Source organism: Austrofundulus limnaeus, unplaced genomic scaffold (genome assembly GCF_001266775.1).
Source record: "Austrofundulus limnaeus strain Quisiro unplaced genomic scaffold, Austrofundulus_limnaeus-1.0 Scaffold159, whole genome shotgun sequence".
Lineage (NCBI taxonomy): Eukaryota > Metazoa > Chordata > Actinopteri > Cyprinodontiformes > Rivulidae > Austrofundulus > Austrofundulus limnaeus.
The window spans coordinates 381,087-387,028 of NW_013952561.1; positions in this window are offsets into that span (position 1 = coordinate 381,087).

Genomic DNA, 5,942 nt, shown 5'->3' on the forward strand with positions numbered 1-5,942 from the left:
TGTGTGTGTTGTACTATGTACAACACCCAAACGATGTACGGTGATTTTGTCAGCTCTAACTCTAGCATGCAAGCATTTTTCTGTGAGTCGTTTTCCACCTGAGTGAAGATGGAAGATGCTTTATTTTTTTATTTACCTGGTCATATGATACACTTTCTTCCTTTTTTACCTTTAAAAAAACTTGTATTAATTATTGTTGTTCTGTGTCTCTATATTTCTTTGACAGCTGTATTGTTCAGTTATTTGTTTCAACGTTCAAACAAAATGTTTGCTTCTTGTCAGAGAAGAGCTGGCAGGATGCAGGGAAGAAGAAAATGATAAAAATCACAAAAGTGCTCCCACTCACACGAGTCTTGACTACATAGCCCACAACAACCTTTCAACTAGAACTGTGATAACAACACCAGAAACATTCAGCAGCGTTACATGGCCAAGTAATCTGCACTATCAAATAGCGTCTTACTTGTTTATTGTTCTAATTTAGCTATTTTTAAAAAGTACACAAGAACACAGAGAGAGTGAAAGAAAAGGACAATCAGCCAAATCTATCAAACCATCTATGACTACGTTCACACTACAGGCAAATGCGACCCATGTTGGGTCTTTCACGACAGTCTGAACATGACAAATCCTTTTTTTTTTTCAAATCTGACCCAGGTCTTTTCAGTATGTGATGCTGAATCTGATACATATCTGATGTTTTTCAAAGTGACTGCAGTGTGAACGCTCGTGTCACATTACATCCAACTTTTACGTCTGTGAGGTGAGAGTGAGCGAATTGATCTACATAATAATAGCCTCAATCTCGTAACTTCACACGCATTTAGCTACAGAAGAAAAGCCCATTTGCTTCATTTTTGTTTTTTWAATTTTCCATGTCCTGGATGAATGAGAATCCAATGACAGTTTTTGATTAGGATATGCATTTTAACCCCCACATTAAAAATGTTACCAGGATCATTATCTGGGCTTCCAAAAAACTCCTTAAGAACTGTTCTTTTGATCCAAAATGCTGCTGCTAGAGTTTTAATGAGAGTTGGAAGGAGAGATCATATTTCTCCAGTTTTAGCTTCTCTCTCCACTGGCTCCCTGTCAAATTCATAATATAATTTAAAATATTACTTTTAACATACAAAGCTCTTAACCAAGCTCCATCATATATTAAACATCGTATTGTTCCATACTTTCCTAACAGAGCACTTCGCTCTCAGACTGCAGGTTTACTCGTGGTTCCTCGAGTTTCTAAAAGTAGAATGGGAGGCAGAGCTTTCAGTTATCAAGCTCCTCTCTTGCGGAACCAACTTCAGTTTCTGTCCGTGAGGCTGACACTCTGTCTACTTTTAAGATTAGATTGAAGGCTTTCCTTTTTGATAAATCCTATACTTAGGGTTTCCTGAATTATGTAAAACACAGTTCTAGTCTGGGGCTTTATGTTTTATTTGTCCCTTGTAAGCTACCATAGTAACATGGTGGTACAACATGACAGGATCTAATGCAATTTTTGATTTCAGTTGCTCTTTCACTTCAAATATATTTTCTCTTGTATTTCTTTATATTTAAATTTCTATTTTTAATTGTTTAAATTATCTTGCATAAAGATGGAAATATGTGCCTGTGAATATTAATGTGCTTTTATTTATTTATTTGTTTGTTTGTTTGTTTGTTTGTTTGTTTGTTTATTCATTCACCATCACTGTCACTTTAAAATCTCAAAAACATGCTTGTCAATCAAAGGTAAATTATGACTGTAACTATTGTTTTATAGCAGTTTTGTCAAATTACAAGTCAAAAATGTATGCATACGTTTTCAGTCTGCATGAATATAATTTATATCAAGTGAATATTGCACCTTTAATCACAAAATCTGGGACAGAGAAAGTTATTTATCACATTTGTTGTTGGTTATAAGTACAAATAGAGGACCTGTTTTGCCTTATGATGTTTATTTTCCTGTTAATTTCTTCTTAAGAGCGTAAAACTGCACATCCCATGCTCAGTTTTATGACTAATGTGTTCTGTGAAAACACTTTTCCCATCCTGCACTGAGGAAACAAACCGACTGACAGGGAACTGCCTTAAGCTTCAGCTTTGCTGCCAGACCTTTCTCTTTTTGTTTCTTTTTCACACAGAATGTTGAATGGCACTTTAGAAGTTGAGAATGGAAATTTATGGAAAAGAAAGCTGGGATTTTTTGTTCTCTTGTGTGTCAAAAAACTTTTTTTGGAAACATACATAATAGACTAGGAACATTCCAGCACTTTCTAACTTATCTTCTTAGGCTTTATTTATGGTGGAAGCACACAGAGGGGCTGCATTTTGAGAAAGCACAAAAATCAGTATTTAAAATAAATAAATAAATAAAAGCTTCTTCGCTGACAGGCCATTACTGTTGCCAGCTCAGTTTCAAGATATCTTGATTTACTCAGGCAACTGTCAGTCAGTATCAGTGTCCTAGAATATGTTATTGGAAGACAAAAATGAAATCATCCCTACTGGGTAAACTGTTCTTTTACAAACTTCATGGAGCCAGTGACCAGAAGGCTCAGAGAAATGGGAAATAAAACAAAACAATATTGAATCACAATGTGCAATTTCTCAAGGACCAACACCTCCAGTAATTGTACTTTCAAATATATTTAAGCCATTTTGCCCACCGTAGCTTCTTAAGTGAAAATGGATTTGTTTTTTCAACTTTACGACTGATTATGTTTTAAATTTAATGTGTTGAGTAGGAGCACCTAGAGCACTATACAAAAAAAATATAAAGATAAAAATAAAAAACACAGTTTAAACACCTTGTTCAAAAAAATAATAAAAATAACTTCCAAGTGCCCCAGTCTCACAACATTTATTTTTAAAGTCATCTCGGCTTTATAAAATTCTTAACATTTCGCAGTCATCCATTCTTTCACAGCAGCACAATCCACTTTATTAAATGATTTATTACAATGATAGTTTAACTATAAATTTGCGTCTAAGTCTCAGATTCTTCGTAGCATTTATTATGCTTCTGTTTAATTTTTAAGTCAAGACCAGACTAAAGTTAAAGTTACTAAAGTTGCAACAAAGATGTTTCGTCCTCTGGTGCGTCATAGTTCAGCTGTGTGTGGTGTATTTCTTGCATCAACACAGTCTTCTGCTGTATCCATTTTTTGTCTTTTATTTTGCTGTTTTAAACAATTTTGGACTCAAACCTTGGGGAGTGGATGAGCGCATTTTTTTTTTTTTTTTTTTTTTACTTCTGTTGCTTCGTTCTGTATACAGCGAGCAAACTGGCATGACAAATTTGGCAATTATTTTATGCTGGATGACCTTCCTGATGCAACCCGGGCTCAAACCTGCAGCATCAGAATCATAAAACCACAACACTGACCACTGAACTACCACAAACTCAAGGACAAATTAAGTCAGAGCTAAATCAGACTGAATGCATAGTTTMTTTTCAGCAATAAGGAATAAAACATTTGAAAGATTAGTTTTTTGTGTATTAAACGTGTATACATATTGGAACGATTTTGTCAACTATTTTGTGTCTGCCATCAGCCAACCCCAACATAAGCTTTTAAATAAATCACATTTGCTTTCTTTTTGTTTGCATTTTTAAACTTTTTTCTCAAATGTTAGCTGAAATGAGCTTTTATAAAAACAAAGTAGTGATAATTTTGAAAGCTTTTATAAAGCAAACTCTATTCTGCAGGAACAGCAGTGCTAATCACTGCACATCCATGATGYCCTCTCAAAACTGATGAATCAGCATCTTAGAACTTCTGCTAAAATAACCTGTAACCACAGTCTCATTAGCTTCCTTAATCTAATATTAATCACTTCTCTGCAGTGGCMACAGTGGAACCAGAGAGCTGACCGGTTAGCTCTTTTACTTCAAAGACAGGTCTTGGGAAATTGCCAGCACATGATTTGTGTTGCATCATTGTGTGGTCATTTATAAGTTTAAATGAATACTGAAGTGATATTCTATCTAATGATTATCAGTAGTTAGTAACTTATCTGCCATAATTCCAGTCTTATGGCACAACATATGGAGAAAAGAGGCAGGTCTTTGTCCAAGCAAGACTAATTAAATCAGATGTTGATGTGGACTCTACATTAGCTTCTACACTTTTGCATCAGATCATTTGTTTATTTTTTTTTTTGCCATTTTCCTAACCAAACGTCTGTGTTGCTACCAAAATGTGCATGTGTGGTGCATAATTAGATGAATTATGATGCTGCTGAATATATTTTCCCACCTGATCACCGCATCTAGCCAGTCAAATGTTTACTCRACTCTTGGCAGATGTTCCTCTCAGCAGCCTTGGCTCTATTGGAATATACAGTTTATCTTTGCTCCACACAGGTACATTTGCAAAGTCACAGACATTGGTTGAGAAAACAGCAACAAACTAAGCAAATAGTGTCCTGCAAAAACGTAGAGGTTTAAAATGATCTAATATAGCATTACTTTTACACCAGCATGTATGAAGAAGAGTTGTTTTATAGGCATATATATATATATATATATATATATATATATATATATATATATATATATATATATATATACACACAGTATATAGTATGTTGCAGGTCTTTGGCCAGCCATTTGTGTAAATTGACTTTTTCTCAATAATTTTTGCTCTAGGACTAATATCATGACCAATAAAGTATTATTAAAGTAGTATTAACTATTTGTCAGACCATCTCTTCAGAGCTGACTAGACTATCCCTTTAACTTTGCTCATGCATTGAAGGAAATGTCACAACAAAAACGTATTTGTTATTTTTGTCCTGAAAGGCTTAAGATTAGCATTTGAAAAACTATTTTAATTTCAGGTAAAACAGCATGCTCAGCTTGAATCCTGTAATTTCAGAACTGGATTATATAAAAAAAAATACATCTAGAATTGGTACATGTGGTGTTGTGGTTTTTTTTTTCTTTTTTTGGAAGGGATAAAGTATTGCTTGTCAGAAAATTGATCCTTTTGTGTTCAAAACTGCTTTGAGGAAGGAAAACATTAAATGAAATGTCTCATGCCTTTGGGGATATAAACATGTTATATAAGCTACAGGATTTCTAAAACATGCTTTTGTTCGTGGACATTCATGAAAAAAAGAAAAGAAAAACAGTAAGCTGGGCGTGGGTGTGATTAATTCAAACGTTACATTTAGGCAAAACAGAATGAAGCAATTGTAAACAAAATACACAAATCAATTGATATGACAGTAGAGCTTAGCCATGGGGATTTATCCAAATGTAATCTTGCATAATATCAACAACTCAAGCTCGTTTTATGGTAATCATCTCTCATTACGAGATGCTCAACAGGTTAAAGTTGCAGCAGTGTGAACACAAGGTGGGAGCTGATGTGAAACTTGACTGTGAAAAATTGTGCGGGTCTGCCGAGGAYGAGCAGCTGGAAACCGAGGCGAGCTTTGGTCCAGCAGACTCATCAAAACCGGTCACTGTTGCTTTCCATGCATGAGCTTCTAATTGGACCAAATAAATGAGTGGAAATCTTTCAGTGTGGACATGGGCTACTACAGGGGTACAATGCACTCCAAACTCTATTAAATCTGTAATGGAAATAATTTATCATGCTTATAGTGTGCGACCTCCACCTTTTATATGAACTGCTTAATATTCCACCTGCATAACATGGCTGGAAGTCTCACTTGTAACATTTTACCAGTGCTAAAATTTTGTTCTGGAGCTGCTCCTACTTTCAGAAGGTTAACCTTGAATTTCCAAAGCAGTTTTTTTAGACTGACTGAAGCTGAAAGAAAGATGATTTCATTACAGTGCAATTTCGCTTTTCTATCATTGTCCAAGGTGGTTGAGTTTAAGCATTAAGCAGTTACTGTATGTCTTACTTTTCAGCCTGGCAATGTATCTCCAGAAACATAACAACAAGCACATCTTTAAGAATAAAATAGTGCTGGACGTT